At 35.3% G+C, this 17445-nt stretch overlaps 1 long non-coding RNA gene across 1 annotated transcript; it reads left to right on the top strand.

The window, feature by feature from the left end:
• The first annotated feature begins 11632 nt into the window (after positions 1 to 11632).
• Positions 11633 to 15238, top strand: LOC311066989. Its single transcript, XR_014603156.1, has 4 exons — positions 11633 to 11774; positions 12293 to 12393; positions 13349 to 13434; positions 15108 to 15238. It is a non-coding gene; the product is annotated as an uncharacterized lncRNA (long non-coding RNA).
• Positions 15239 to 17445: the final 2207 nt, after the last annotated feature.

The following is a 17445-nucleotide window of genomic DNA, read 5'->3' as shown; positions in this document are numbered from 1 at the left end:
ACTACGTGGCTATTGACTAAACACGTAACACGTATGTGCATGACATCACCGCTTTCACAAATGTGCGTATTTGTAGTTTACACAAAATGGTATAGTTTTCAAATCTTGCACTTTGAATCCCATTTTCAAAAGTTTGCGTGACCGAATGATTGCATAAAAAGTTTTCCGTTTTGAGTCTGACCAGGGGTGTGAACCCACGACATCAGTCGCCACGGGTATTTTGGTGGAATTTGAAACGGAGGACTGGCTGATGGACTTCTGTACGGAGGGATCATCTCTCACCCTATCCCACCCCGTTTCTCGTTCTACATTGCTACATCGCAGCACTATGGGTTGTATAGACTCTTTATTTATCTGAACCTTCATCACTGTATCTAGACAGCACAAATAACTTCTTTTGACTCTGATTCCAGCTAGGAGGAAACGTTCTCAGAACGTTGGCTAACATTCTCTACAAGTTTGGTTAATGTTTTAAAGAAAACATTTGAATGTAATGTTCAAAGAATGTTTTAAGGATGTTTTTATTTAAATGTATTGAAATTTATTGAAAAGATTTCTGGTACAGGATATACAATCCTCTATTCCAGACTCTAAAAACACAAACAAATATATATATATATATATATACATATAAAATTCATATTTTAACATTTTATAAAAACCCATTCAATTTCATAATTGAAGTTTTTTCTAACAATCACAACTAAATTACATAAATTAATTACATTAGTTAATAACAAGCTTTATAGTTATACATAACATCTTTTGACAGGCAAAATGCGTCCAACCTGTTCTTAAAGGAATGAATAGAAGGGGAACACACAACTTCTTCTGGAAGCTCATTCCATGATTTTACCACACAAAGTGTAAAAAAGTTCTTTCTCTTTTCAGACAGACATGTTCTAGGGTAGAGTTTTAAAGAATTCCCTCGTGTCTATCTATTGTTCCAGAACTGAAGAATAGGCTCAACTGTTACATTGTATATTCCCTGTACAAGTTTATATACCTGAATCATATCACCTCTATATCTCCTAAATTTGAGTGTTGGTAAACTTAATTTCCTCAATCTATCTTCATACGACATATTTTTCATTCCTGGAATTAATTTAGTAACTCTTCTCTGGACTCTTTCAATTTTTTCTACATATTTTAATTTATATGGACACCAGACCGAGCTTGCGTATTCAAGATGTGATCTTACCAGGGATTTATACAATGGTAAAAATATATCCTTACCTAAATTTTGAAAAGTTCTTCTTATTAATGCAATCATAGATGTTGCTTTTTTAAACTTTTTCAGAAATATGTGTGTGGAATTCAAGTGAACCATCCACCACAACACTGTACTGTACGTCCCTCTCCTCACGTACAGGATTCACCACTATATCCCCAACTACATAATTGGCTATAGTGTCATTTTTTCCCCCAATATGTAAATGTTTACACTTTTCGGGATTCATCTTTAATAGCCACTGGTCACACCATTTGCTCGTGCTACATAGATCTTCTTGAAGATAGGCTCGGTCTGTGTCACTTGTTATTATTCTAAAAATTTTAGTATCATCCGCAAAAAGGTAAACATCAGACTGCATCATATCTGGCAGATCATTTATATATATTACAAATAGAACAGGGCCCAAGACTGATCCCTGTGGGACCCCCGATGTCACCGGCTTCCAATCTGAGGCAGCACCATTCACTACCACCTGTTGTTTTCTATTGTGCAAAAAATCCTGTATCCAATAAATAACTCTGTTGTCTAAACAATAAGATTTAAACTTTGATAGTCTTTTATGAGGGACAGTATCAAAGGCTTTTTGAAAGTCCAGATAAATACAGTCTACTGTTTGACCTCTATCCAAGGCTTGTGACCATTTATCAAAAACTGTGAGTAACTGAAGAGAGGTTGACCACCCAGATATGAAACCATATTGTTTACTACTAAACAATTTATTACTTTTCATGTGATTGACTATATATGTCCTTATCAATTTTTCCATTGTTTTGCTAACAACTGGTCGATAGTTTCCAGCTAGAGATTTATTTCCTTTTTTAAAAATTGCACTAATTTGAGCCTCTTTCCAGTCATTTGGTAAAACGGAGTCCTCTAATGATTTGTTAAATAGTACTGTTAGCGGTTCAGCAATCTCAGTCGCCAGTTCCTTCAAAATCCTAGGATGTATCAAATCCGGTCCAGGGGATTTATATACATTAATTTTCTGTAAAAGCCGTTTTGTATCTTCAACTGTTATTTCAATATTTTCTGTTTGCTGAACTTCCAACCTTGGTACCTCGGGTATCTGCCCATCAGGCTCTTCAACAAATACACTGCAGAAGTATTCTGACAATATATCTGCCTTTTCTATATCTTTCTCTGTTTTATAGAATTAGTATTATTCTGATTGCAATATAGATCACCCACTGCCGTTTTTATTTTTGTCCTTTTATTTATATAATTCCATATAACCTTTGGTTTATATTTAGATTGCTTGGTTATTTCTTCTTCGTATTTTCTCTTTAAATTTCTCGTTCTCATCCTCACAATGTTTCGAACTCTCCGATAAGCCTGCTGTATTTCTGGATTTTTATTTCGTAATGCTTTCCTTCCAAGATTATTTTTTTCTTTTCTTTTTTCTTTTGTAATATCGTCTAATCGAAAGAAGTATTTTTTATTATTATTGTTATTCTTATTATAGGGCCTAATTTTAACAATAGGTACAAATTTCTCATCTATTTCCTCCAAATTAGACTTTATAAGTACCCATTTTTTATTAACATCATAATTGGATAAATGTGATTTCCAATCAAAATTCTCCAGTTCCCTGCGTGCTTAAGCAGGGAACTGGCAAAATCCCCAGTGTTAAATTAACACTCTCAGTGTTTATATGAGTCCACACTCAGGGTGCTATAAGTAACACTGAAGCAGTGTTAAGGTTAATTAGATTATTAAGTGATTAATTGTGTGATGATTGAGCATTATTGAAGACACCTGATATTAACAAGCAGAATCACTGAAGGTAAAAAACGTAATTGGTATGTTACCATTATGGTGATCAGTGTTTGCTTTAGTTGGGCTCTTGACCCTTAAATCATTACCTTTAGATTTTGTTTGGCTGCTGTACCTATAACAGCCAGAACAAAGAGAAAAGGTGATCTGATGGTGTTGGTTGTGTTTTAACATAATCATTATTTCACAACCAATTAATCTGAATCACTGAACTCATATAGAGCCCAATTTCTGAGTTAGATTTACTTTAGTAATTATATCAGCACTGTCCTTGAAAAGCATACTACTTGTAACTTTTATAATGTAATCCAAATAATCTCTTAAAACTTGTTCACATACAAAAAAACTTTTGTTTGTAGACACAGACATCAATACTCAGCCTGTGAATCTCAACAATGGTGACAATTATAAAGCATGTTGCAGTGCATTCTGGGTGCCACCAATCAAAACACATTAATGGCTCCCATCATGCATTGCTGCATGAATAAATAATGAACTTATGTTCAGAGTTGATCTGTTTGTCACCATTGTTGAAATTCATATGCAAATTCTTGATGTCTGTGTGTGCCTACACAAAATACTTTTAAGATTTATTTTTTTTTTTTTTTGAAGTTGATTTGATCATTTGGATTTAATTGAAAAGGCTAAATGGTATGCTCTACAAGGACAGTTCTGCTATAATCCATAAGGTAAACTTATAATCCATAAGGTAAACTCAGAAATTATTCTCTCAATGAGTTCAGTGATTCAGGCCAGCTAATGATTATGTTAAAACACAACCAACACCATCAGATCTCCTTTTTTCTTTGTTCATCTGGCTGTTATAACGGAATTACAGCAGCCAAACAAAATCTAAAGTTATTAAAATAAGGGTCAAGAGTCCAACTAAACTAAACACCAATCACCATAATGGTGACCATTTTAAAAATTAATTTTCTCCTTCAGTGATTCAGATGTCTTCAATAATGGTCAATCATCACACAATTAATCACTTAATTATCTCATTAACTTTAACACTGCTTCAGTGTTACTTATAACACTCTGAGTGTGGACTCATATAAACACTGAGCAGTGTTAATTTAACACTGGGGATTTTGCTGTGTAATTGGCCTTATTATAGTTCCTTCTTGTGGGTACGTTATTTAACATTTGTGTATAACAAATTACCTTAAACAACAAGACACAATGATCACTCTTGCCTAAAGGGCTTAGATATTGAATGCCATTTATCATGTGTTCCTCATTTGTTACAATAAGATCCAATACATGTGGTGTATCACCACCTCGCCACCTTGTTGGTTCTAAAACATGTTGGAACAACCATAGATTTTGAATACAGTCCAAAAACCTGTTGTCTATTGATATGGGATTATTTCCCTTCACTTCTAATAATCTCCAATCTATATTTGGCAAATTAAAATCCCCCATAATTAATTTGTATGAATGTTTTATAATCAACACGTCTTCTAGTAAAACCAAAAGGTTATCATTGTTGCTCTCTGTTCCACTATCTGACCTGTAAATTAATCCAATAATCACATTCTCGATATTGCTACATTTAATCTTAACAAAAATACTTTCTTGGAATTCTGAAACAGTTACCATTTCTTTTGCTTCTAAAGTTTTAGTAAGCCTCTACCTATATCATTCTCTATATTCCTTTAAAACATATTATAATCCTCTATATCATCCAAGTTGAATTCTGTTGGGATCATCTGTTGCTTATGACTCTTTGATTTAACTTCTGTAATTCCTATAATATGAATAAGTGGGAGTAATCTCAAACGAACAGCAAATTCAGGCAATTTGTTATGAAATTGATCTGCATTGATGTATAAACATAAGATGTTAGGCAGAGATTTACACTCCTGTGCTACTTTAACAGAGACGGGATCAGGCTGTTTAAGTCACTCAGTCTTAAGGATTCTCACCACTCTCCTTGCCCAGGGAGGTCGACAGACTCTGAAGGTGTATTCTCCTATTGACTTCCGCTGTTTTTCCTTTGCTTCTTCATATAGCTCCTTTTCCTTTTCTCTCTCAGTCTTTGTCAGATCATTTGCTAATCTTACGTTTCTATGCTTGTCCGTTTGGTGCAGCGCAGAGATCTTCCTGAACAGGCTGATCTTTAACTCCATACTTTGCAGAGCAACCAGAACAGGTCTCCACAGTCTCACAGGTTCATCTGCACCCTCACTCCTGCTGTATTTTACAAGCCAGGCAACTCTCACGAAGGAATGCACAGTTGTACGGACCTTACACGTTTTAAACACATCTTTTACGGCGTCTACATCTTTCTGATGTCGCTCTTCCCTCTCCTCCCCATCACTCTCTTTTATTCCAAACAGCACAATGTTCTGTTCTCTTAAATGTTCCCATCCCTTCGCCATCTCCTGTGATGTCGAGCCTAAGGTCGAGATACCTCCATCAACACCTGAGCAAGTGGATCGTGTGTCTACGCCTCCGGCCTCTGATCACCTCGCTACATCTCGGCCCGTCGACCTGTTGGCTCAACTTTGGCTCCTCCCACCTTCGGCTCCACTAGACACCCTAAGCCTTTTGATTCTACCAGGTTCACCTCATCCCACGTGCTCCCCCTTGTTCAGTTGTCACACCACCTCTGCCATGGACTTGTGGTTCTTCTGCTATGCTCTGTTCCTCCACCCCTACGGCTGCAGCGTGCTCCTCCTTCCATTCAGGTACGCCTCGGTCCTCCATCACACTGGCATTCCTCAGGGAGTCTGGCTGCACCTCAGATGCTCGTCATCGCGGCATCGCCTAGGCCTCCTGTGCCAGCGATGTCGCTTGGCTCTCCCTCTGCACCCTGGGATCCATAGGCTCTGCCTCCGTCAGTTGCCTCTACACCACCTTGGCTCCTCCCTCTCTGGACTTCGCCGCGGGCTGTCGTCACTGTGCTCTAGGTCTGTGCCATCGTACGTACATCATCATCGCCGTTGGGATCTCGTTGTCGTCCATCTGTCACGATTCCTCCGCTGCCTGCCATCACCATCCCTTCGCCATTTCCTGTCACCATCCCCACACCATCTCCACGCCCTCCTCCTCCTCTCCTCGCCGCAAGGTCGTGCCTTCTGGGAGGGTGACTGTTTACTGCACGTTCTATCTTTTCAGCGTGGCAAAGTAATTTAATTCCAATTAAACTTTTATCTGACTCCATTTTATCACGACCTCAAATTTAGAATGCCAATTGATTATTGGTAATTTGTGTGATAGTTTATCTACGCTTTCGATTTATTCTATTTAACTCTTTATTAAAACTACACTCATTCAGCTGGATTCCTATAACACTTTGAGTTTTGCCTGGGATGTGAGATGTGGGATCCATGGGTATACAATTTCATAATCACAAATTCATCAGTCTTGGTCATTAGACAGAGGCGTTTGACTAATATCCTAGAGGACCATACTACACTTTGCTCATTCTAGAATATATATTCTATAAATATTACTTAGTCCCCATAGATCTGAACACACTTAATTAAGGTAAGACTATACCAGAGGTCATGGCCATTACCATAGAGTCAAGCTGACCAACTTAACTTCAGTAACTTTATTTAACCATGCCATGGGTTCCCATGTACACTTAGTTAGAATAATATTACAATAATCAGAAGTTGAGGCTCACCTCTATTTACAGTAGGTTGGTCTTAACAGAAAATCCATTATCATCCTCTACAGTCTAAATATACATGATTAATGCCAATGTGTTAGTCGGATCTCTAAAACTTTAGTCAGTGTGCCCCTCTGCACCACGTAAGCTGAATTTTAGTCCGTTACTAACCTGAGCATGGAATTGTGGTGTTATGAATGCTAATTTTGCAAGAGAGAAATCAAATTTTAATTTCCAGAAACGTCCTTTGTTTTATCTGGGAGTAGTCGTTTCTCAGTCCATGCAGACAGCTCGGCATCTTCCAGTTCTTCCAGTCTTTCACCCACCTATGTCAAGCCACGAATATTAAGATCACCTGTCAAGAGAAGAAAAACAAAGATATGTGAACAAACTACAAACTAATTTCTGTGCACCCTGACGCAGTATTTCAATCACTATTTCAAAAACGGCAGAAAAAAAAAAAAAAAAAACGAGGCTAAATGTATAAAACACTGAAATTAAGAGATCAAATTCAGTAAACACCTGATTGATGATGCATACTATATACATGCAAGCAGATCAGCCAAGAATATGAATGCAGCGCACTGCACATCAAGCTTTATAGTTTTCAATGGGAAAACGATGATGTGAAACTTTGGGTTTGGAAATCATAGAATATAGAATGCATCATCAATAAGCTGTATACTGAATTTACTCTTTTATTATTCGCTGCCTTAGTACATTAGTACTTAGTACAATCCTGGTAAAAATCACTGGCGGGAAATGGAGGAAGACTTTGTTTTGCCTCCAGGTGAACGTTTATAAGGGTGTGATCCATGTGAGTCCCTTTCAGGAAAAATCTGTTCACTCTGTGGCCATATTTGCAATGCCTCCGGGCAGCTATTTCGGGCATGCAAGACCAAGTCCTATCTTGAATGGGGAAATCCTGAAATCTGATAAACTGCTTGCCAGTCAATTAAATAACATATCAAATCAGCAACAAAATCTGACATGAACCCATAAATGTTTATTGTACTCATATAGCGTTAACAGCAAGTATTATCACGAATGCTCAATCATTACTTCATTAATGACTTAATTATCGGTAACACTTTATTTTGATGGTCCCTTTTGGACATTCTGTTGAGTATAAGTTACTACGTTAACTTATTCCAACCCTAATCAACTAATACTCGTCTAACACTCTAATGTGAGTTAGTAGTGTCAAAATAAAGTGAAATCTAATAAACTGTGCACTGTAAAATCGAATAGTATTCCTTACTATAAAAATACTAGTAAGTTTACTTGATTTTAGCCAAAATGTTGAGTTTACTACAAATTTTATATTGTTGCTGAAATATTCGAAAAATATAGCTCCCATAACTAGCGTAATTTAAGTAAAATTACTCAAAATGTCCAAGACAGGCTGTTATGCATGCGTACTGGTCCACAATTCCCCCTCCCCCACTGCACAGAAGCACATGCAGCAGCTTTTGCAGAGAGGAGCTTCGTGAATTTCAAGGTAAACTTTTTTAATTAAAACCTCATTTTCAGATTTTTTTTGTTTGCTAGTCTTAATCGTTCAAATGTCTGTACTTTGTTAGTTGCATTCTTGTTTTGTTGAATATATTAGCCCATGTTAAGAACTTTAACAAACACGTTTTGACCACTGTGCTGAAGCAATTTTTCTTCAAACAACTTATTTGCCGCTTTATATCTTTAATCCAGCTGCCTGGTTGCCTATTACTTACTATTAATTCGTTAATTTGTTGTAGTGATGGGCAGGGTTAGTGAGTAATTTGAACTAATGATTGGTCTTGATGCAGACGCGAATGTTTAACGTTACAGTCACAGAAATCAAAATTTAGTGACAGTTCTACAAATCGTGTCAAATGGGTCACCTCAGTTTAAATGTTGTGTTTGTTATGGTATGATTTTCGTTGACGCTCAGCATAACGTACTGTGATAATGTTAGCTGGACGCGCCAATTTTGAACAGGCAGCTCAGAGACACGGCTGCATTCACTCGACGGCAAACAATTTTTTTCGGTGTTTTAACTTGCACGGATTAATTGTTCACCATAAGACTAGTAATATGCACTAACAAAGTAAATAGGGTCAATTTTGATTTCAGTTGGACTTTAATAAAAAGCTTTGTAAAAAAAAGCTTTGTATTTTCTTTTTCATGTTTGCCTTTTCATTTTAATATTGGCTGTCTTGCCTCGAGATTGTAGTGAAAATGAAACATGAAAGCGCCAATTGCATTTTATTTTTCAAATGGACCGAGATGATGCATTGTCACTGTGAAAACTTTAACAGTCTTGGTTTTCAAATAATACCTAATGCATGTGATGTTTCCATTTAACTCATTGACCTACTGCTTTGCATGTGTCCAACAATTAAAAAAAAAAGAGGGAGAGAAAAACCAGTCTATGCATCTGATTATGTTGTTTGTTCTTTGACTTTTGATTGATGTCATTTTGTTTTTATTTTTTATTTTTAGAATACCAGTTGATAAGCTGCAATGCAGTGGAAATGTAAGTTATGCACATACACATCAGAAAAGAGGGCACAACTTCTTAAACATTACCGCATAAGCCATGGAACATATTCACGAATTGTTCCAGTACCATGTCTCCATACTGAATGTCCATGTACCCTTACAGAAAAAACACATGAATTTCACGTTATCACATGTTTTCCACATGTGATTACATGTGACCCCATGTGATCACATGTGTTCTCATGTGAACAACATGTCACCACATGTGAACATAATGGAGCATGTGGCACATGTGGAAAACACATGTTAATTTTTAACATGTGAATCATGTTGCCACGTCACAAATACTGCACATTTTCAGCTTCATTGTAATGGGAAGTTCAGATAATTTTACTGACTCGGATCTTTTGAATCTAGTTCATAATTAAAATGTTATATGTTAATGGACAAATCCCCAAACACAACTTACGCGATGTTGATGTTTCATTCATCCCCATAAGCAGAGCTATGCAGATTAATATTGATTAAGATGAAAATTATTGTGAAGTTCATATAAAAAAAAAAAAAATAAAAAAAAAAATAAATATATATATATATATATATATATATATATATATATATATGTATGTATATGTATATATATATACATACACATACACACATCTATCTATCTATCTATCTATCTATCTATCTATCTATCTATCTATCTATCTATCTATCTATCTATCGCCTACTGTAAAAACACTAATTAATAAAATGTTGGAAGAGCAAAAATATTTAAGTTAATATTCATGCTTGGGATTAGTTAAGAAGACATATTATATTAAGTCTGCAAAAATAGATTTAAAAAAAAAAGGAAGGGATATTTTCAAGTCCAGTCAACTTTAGAATGGCTAATGTTGACTGGACTAATAAACACAAATCTAGCCAATATTTGCTAAAAGTATTAAGGCCAGCTATGCTATAAAATATTTTAATAAAATATAGCATATTTTTTGTTTTGTTGTTAAAATTAATATATAATAAATAAAATGTTATAATATCAAAACAACATTTATCAATGTTTATCAATATTTCTGCATTATGAGAGCGGATGGCCACAAAACTTTAATATATAAAACCTTTATTTTTTAAATATTTAATTTAAGCCGTCTATTTTTGGGAATAAATACAACAAAATTAAAGCGCATCGCTACATGGAAGGATCTGGATTATGGCTCATTTGATTTCGCGGAAGGATACAGCTCATTTGACTTTGCTGGTTTTACAAGGCAGCGGCCGGCTCGGCTGCGGTGCTGCTGCTGGAGACATTTTGTCAAAGTCATACTTAACTTCAGGTAAGTGCCACTGAATAAATGATCACTTTTAGACCTAATAACGACAAAAATGTAAAACATATTCGATGTTTTTTGTGTTGTTGCGTCCTGAGACCTATTTGTGATTGGTATTTAGAAATATTTTATAAGTTATGTCCGAGAGAAAATTAAGTGTAACGTTACGTCAAGTTCACTCGGCACGGAATATGTTAAATTTTATAATATGTTCAAGTTTATCGACAAAAACTTATTATATTAATATAACAGTTACAACATATTCGTACAACGTAAACATATTCGTTGTTTTTGTGTGGATATTTACAAGCGTAACGTTGTGTTTACTGTTTACATTTAAAACCGTTATAAACGTTAGGCCTATCACGAGGGGAAGCCCCCATATAACGTACTTTTAGCTTAGGGAACGTGGTATATTACCTCGTTTAATTCATAAAACATTGTAAAATGTTTTACTATAATGTATAATATGTTTAGTTTCGCTATATTATATGATATTTTTGTGTTTCCGTAACGTGAAGACTGAAGAGTTGATATGAAGAGAACGCGGTCTTTCTCATTATAACGTTAGCCCATGTCTAACGTTAACTTACTTTTATGGATGCGAGTAATGCTGAAATCTATTAAACGTGTAATGTTAAACACATTGATACGCTATTTTAGAGTAACGTGAGGGTGATGAATGCTGTTAAGATTGTGTAAACTTTTGCAATTGTCCCGTGAAGAGACAGACATAAACCTGAATATCAAACGTTACAGGTACGATAAAATGGCGCTCAATTTGAAACAGCATTTTGACCTCTTGAGGACGGCATTTCACAAGGCCGTTATCAGTGGGTGCCTCAATAAGCTTCCTAGGTCGTGAATCAGCTGATACTATTATTTTGTGTACTCAAATTCGTGCACTGGTGGCAAGTGATTTATATTAGTGATCACATAATCTTGGATTAGAGTTCTTCAATTTTTGAAACACTTTGTATTGTATAGCCTAAGTATATTTCAATTATAAATACGTTAAAATATGGTGTAAAACTGGTTGCAACTCCGGTTTCATCACAAATTTAAGGAAACAGGCCTAACTAATATAGTTATGTTACATTATTTTATAAGCGTCAAATTATTATTATTATTATTTTGTGATCAATTGTACTTTTATTTTTTGTGATCAATTGTACTTTTATTTCTCCATCAGGGTGTGGCCAAAGTGATGCTCTGTCGTCATTGCAAGTTTCCTGACAAAAGCCAGTCAATTCTTCTACAGCAATATCTACTGAAACACTGGCACGTGACCAGAACACTTCACTGCATTTACATACATTCAAAACCAAAGGTGCGTTAAAGACTCATCTGGCAAGATTTCACTCTGAAAAAAAAAGCAAGAGAGTTTTCTACATTCAGTTGTTCAGTTTGTGAGTTCAGTGACATCTGTGAGGAAAATACATAGTTTAGCCATCTTGCAAGCCATCTAAAGCAACATGAGACTGTAACATGCCCTTTTGCAAACTGTACATTTGAAACAAATATATTATTAACTTTTAAAACGCAAAAAAATCGCAAACATAGTAGACAAACTCCAGGATTTAAAAAAGGATCTGTTTTGATGCATTGCGAACAATTTGTAACTGAAGAAGGGAGTATTTGGCAAAAGTGTATTTTTCATACATATGTCACCAAATAGGCAGTACATGGTGAGAGAAAACAAAACACAATTCATTAGTTGTCTCTACCTGAGCAACAGATAACAGATATATTTTCATAATTACAAGATTCTAGAAAGTTCTTCAGCACTTCAAGTGGCTTTCTCTATTTTCTTTCTCTTGTATACCTCTCCTCTTTCAACACTGATAGAGAGACTACAAAAATGATGTAAAGGAGCTTGAGGAGAGGCTGAAAAACCAAGGAAAAGGAGATAAGGCGTTTGCGAAAATTAAACTTTCAAATGCAAGAGGGTAAGCATTTCAATTTTACAGTTCCACCTGTACTGCATTTTGCCAGTTTTGTGGTGGTAATTTCAAGAAATGTGCACCCAAAAATTCACCCTCAAGTTGTTACAAACCTGTATGAGTTTCTTTCTTCTGTTAAACAAACAAGAGGTTTGGAAAAGCTTGAGGGTGAGTAAGTGATGACAAAATTTAGATGTTTGGGTGAACAATTTTAATTTGATCATTCATACATGTATCGCCTTTGCTTTGTTTCACACTGACCACTCACTGACATAAACATCTTTATCCTCATGGAAATAATATACAACTTTAATTAAAGGTACACTATGGCTGTGTTTACACTCGTGTCTCGCCTCCCTCAGTGCTACCACGACAAAGCACGTACGCAACAAATGACGTCAGAAAAGTGTCAGTACATTATAATTGGTTATGGTCTATTACTATACCGATACCGAATCGTCCTCGTTTGCATTGCGATGCATCGTTGAAACGATTAATTTCGACACCCCTAATGTCACGTTGTCACTTCACTGTACATTCGCTCCTTAGTGGTCAGCTGCAAAATCGAAATCGTTGGCACTTTAAATCGTTGACGCTTTAAATGCCGTTTCAGTATTTTATACTTTGTTTCCTGGAGTTCATAAAGTTTGCGAAGTGTTTTGCGCTAAAAATGTCCAATGTTTGTAAATGATCATTTTCTAATCTCACCTCTTAAATGTGTAAATATCAAGAATATTTTGATTATCCATTTCATGACTCCTTTAGCACACAAAAATGTTCTTTTTCACGTCTCCAATTTAAAGAGGTCATACTCTAATGAAAATAATATTTTTGCACTTTTTGACGAATCATTGGCATCTTTTTTACACAGTATGGATTATTGGATTATTTAGGCCCTCTTTGGCAGCTAATTCCAAACTTGTTTTCAAATTTTAAAATGATCAATCTCATTTATTTACAGACCATGTCAAAAAGACACATCGGAGGCACTGAGATCAAGGTCTGCATGGCACAAAAGTTAAAAGATCTGAGGAGACGAGCAGAAAGGTAATCTCCAGATGATCCAACATCAGTCTATTCCTCAGTCTATTTTGTGATCTATTCACAAATTTTCAATAGTGCTTTTTATAAAAGAGACGCATCACTCTTATACAGTTGTTTAAGCCAAGATGAAAACGACATTGCTGTTCGCCAGCATTTTTTGTTTCCATAGCATATTCACAAAACATTTAATGACTGACTAATAACAATACAATTACAAATGATTAATAATAATAATAATATCACTAAAATATATAGGCTTAATAGCTAACGGTCTTTAGATCCGAACACAGCAACACAGTCATCTGTGAAAATCAAAAGCAGCTTCAAACACCGCCTTAAAAGAAAACGTATATCATGAAATCAAAATTGACCCTATTTACTTTGTTAGTGCACATTACTTTGTCTTGAGGTGAACAATTAATCTGTTTAAGTTAATACACAGAAAACAAATTGTTTGTCGTGGTAATCATTAATCAAAATCTGAAAATTTGCTCTCGCCCTGGAATGGCGTCCCTTCTCTGATGACGTCTGTTTGACGAGTTGGGTTTGAACATCCTTAACCCTCCCTTCCAACCGTTAGTCTGCTATGAGCAGAGATGGAGAGGAGGAGCGCTAAAGTAAAACCCTGCCCTCTGTTCAATATTCCGTTTCACTTGGAAATGCGTCTCAACACTGAAATAAAGTCGGTTGCAACTTCCGATTCACGCAGACTTTAATGAAGAGACAGATGCCAAAAGTTAGGACCATTTTGCTTTCACTTTTAGGGAATAAGAGCACATTTACATCCATGTTCTTAATGCGATTATGCTTAATAAGCCGACCATGCATGTATGGTCACGTAAACGTGTTAATCCATTTTAAACTCCAGACAGAGCGAGCTTTTCGCGGGCGCAAACTTTGAATCTTTCTTAAATGTGTTTTCATCTTGTGCAGAAGTACTGTCAAAATCCTATGTAATGGCATGAGAAGATATGTGTCCGTAAGTTTCCCGATTTCATGTTGGAATACTTTATTTACATCACAACAGACATAATAAATGGAATACTCTGAGTCAAACAATAATATCGTGTATCGCCGCTCGAACAGGCTGACGATAGGATGATATGAAAATTGAGCATATCGCCCAACACTAATTTATTCTGCATATCAGGGGTGCCCAATCACGTTTCTGAAGATCTACCTTCCTGCAAAGTTCAGCTCCAGCCCTAATCAAACACAGCTGAACCAACTCATTAAGATCTTCAGAAATGCTTGATAATTGGGCACAGGATTGGGTATTGCTAAGATACCAATGACACTAAATCCATTTTAAGGTTTTTATCCAAAGGAAACTTTAAAGACCTTATATACGTTTTTTTTTTTTTTTTATTGCTCTTTTATAGCATTTCAACTTCTTACATGCCAAGGAACCTTGGCTGGCATGCCGTTAAAACACCAACCAACCTACAAAGATACTAATAAATGTGTAATCCTTAGAACCTTCTAGAGGGCATGCTGTAGGATCTGCTTGTTTATATATTTGGCTACAGCCAATATACATAGACCAGTCATCACTTGAAATTAACAGATACAATCCTGAAATCCAGAAAGAAAAGAAAGAAAATTTTAGTTTATCAGGATAGACTGATAGTGTTTGCACTGCCCTAATCTTTGATTGTTTTTCTATCCCAAAACAGGATGCCTGCTGAAGGAGACAGAGGACTGAGACAACACACGTTCACAAACACACAATACACACACACACGCCCTTATACATCATCGTTTTAGAGGCTTTTTTTAATGTATAATTTTAATTTGGTTTTGCTTTGTTTTAAACATTCAATTTGTACTGCATATTTTGAAATGAAATAAAAGCTTAATTTGAATTATTTGTTTTAATGTTGGGAAACATGGCTATAGGCCCTACAAAAGAACATGGTAGGCCTACCGTTTTCTGTGGTATAGTGCTTAATGATTTTTACATGGGTTTCACATGAAGTTGCAGGTTTACATGGGGTGTAGGTTTAACATAGATTGTTGATGGGTTTCAAATGTTATTCCATGGGTCTCGCATGGGAATTTTACATTTCGCATGTGATTATAGGTTTCACATATGATCTCATGGGTTTCACATAAGAATTTCAGGTTTCACATATGATCTCATGGGTTTCACATGTGACCTCATGGGTTTCACATGGGAATTTCAGGTTTCACATGTGATCTCATGGGTTTCACATGTGATTATAGGTTTCACATGTGATATCATGGGTTTCACATGTGATCTCATGGGTTTCACATGTGATTATAGGTTTCACATGTGATCTCATGGGTTTCACATGTGATTATAGGTTTCACATGTGATCTCATGGGTTTCACATGTGATTATAGGTTTCACATGTGATTATAGGTTTCACATGGGAATTTTACGTTTCACATGTGAGCTCATGGGTTTCACATGGGAATTTTACATGTTTCACATGTGATCACATGGGTTTCACATGTGTTTCACATGTAATCACATGTGTAAATGTTCCAAAAGCACACATTTCCCATGTGCAAAACACGTTTCACATGTGATCCACATATTTCACATGTGCAAATCACATGTTAAATTTCACATGTGCAAAATCACACGTGCAAAACACATGTGATCCACATATTTCACATGTGCAAATCACATGTTTTTACATGTTAAATTTCACATGTGCAAAATCACACGTGCATGTGGTCACATGTGACCACATGAGTTTTTGCACATGTGAAGTTCATGTGTTTTTTCTGTAAGGGCTGACCACCATAATGGTGACTTGACACGAAAAATTCCATAAAATCAGGTGTCACCACTAATGGCCAATCATCACTTAATTAATCACTTAATTATCTCATTAACTTCAACACTGCTTCAGTGTTAATTTTAACACCCTGTAGTGTGGACACATATGTACACTGAGGAGTGTTAATTTAACAGTGGGGATTTTGCTGTGCACACGCGCACACACACACAGACACAGTGTTTACTCTTCATTCATGTTCCTATCTGCTTATTGCTGTTTTTTTTTTGTTGTTTTTTTGTTTTACTTTTATTTACTAAAAAATAGTTTCTTATTCTAAAGTTAGTATTTTTTTTTACATTTGGATTGTTGAAATAAATAATATGTAGCCTAATTGCTATTGAGTATTTTCTTTCAGTGGCAACTTATGTGGCATTATTGCAATAACAAGGCACTTAAAATGACCTCAAATAACAACACAAAATTCTAAACTTTGACAAAAATACTAATGTAATGTATTTTAAAATGTTATATATATATATATATATATATATATATATATATATATATATATATAACAAAAGCTGTAATAAGAGCAGCTAGTTACCTCTAGAAAAATGAATGGATCTCTATGGGGCCTCTGCTGGAAGTATATGGTAATTACACTTTTTGGATAAAACTATATTATCTGCATATCTGCAAAACATAAATAAATAAATAAAATTCTAACCAGCAGATGGCAGAATTATGCATGTAAAACGATCAATATCCAGAAACAACTCATATTTAATTTTGATCATTATTAATGTTTTTTTTTCTTTTCATAAAAATGTAATATTTCATATGCATGCTAATGCAAGCTGAGGAATTTTGCAGTCAATAGGTACAAAAGTACTTAAAATCTCCCAAAACACAGCATTAATGTATAGATGAAAAGTAAACAAAAAAGAAAAATGATTATGTGTATTATTAAAAATGTAAAATTTTATTTCAAATTAAGACGTGTTGCCTTACAGTCTGAGGTCTTTACTGTAATATCTCCTGCTGCAATTCTACAGTCTCACCGCCAGAGGACAGTACACAGATTTGGCTTATATAAAAAATTACACTATATTTAGGATTTGATCTTCTGCAATGTAAAAATGGTTTTGCTTACATTGAAAACATGCAGATAGAGGTGGGATTTATATAAAATGGTATGTACAAAAATAAAAAGATATATGGCACTCTCAATTGTGCTTTTCATGCTTTTGGCTGGTGTAAC

This window comes from Abramis brama (genome assembly GCF_963993115.1).
Source record: "Abramis brama genome assembly, chromosome: 1".
In the NCBI taxonomy this organism is placed as follows: Eukaryota; Metazoa; Chordata; class Actinopteri; order Cypriniformes; family Leuciscidae; genus Abramis; species Abramis brama.
Note: the sequence above shows the minus strand (reverse complement) of the source record. Positions and strands in the feature narration are given on the sequence as shown.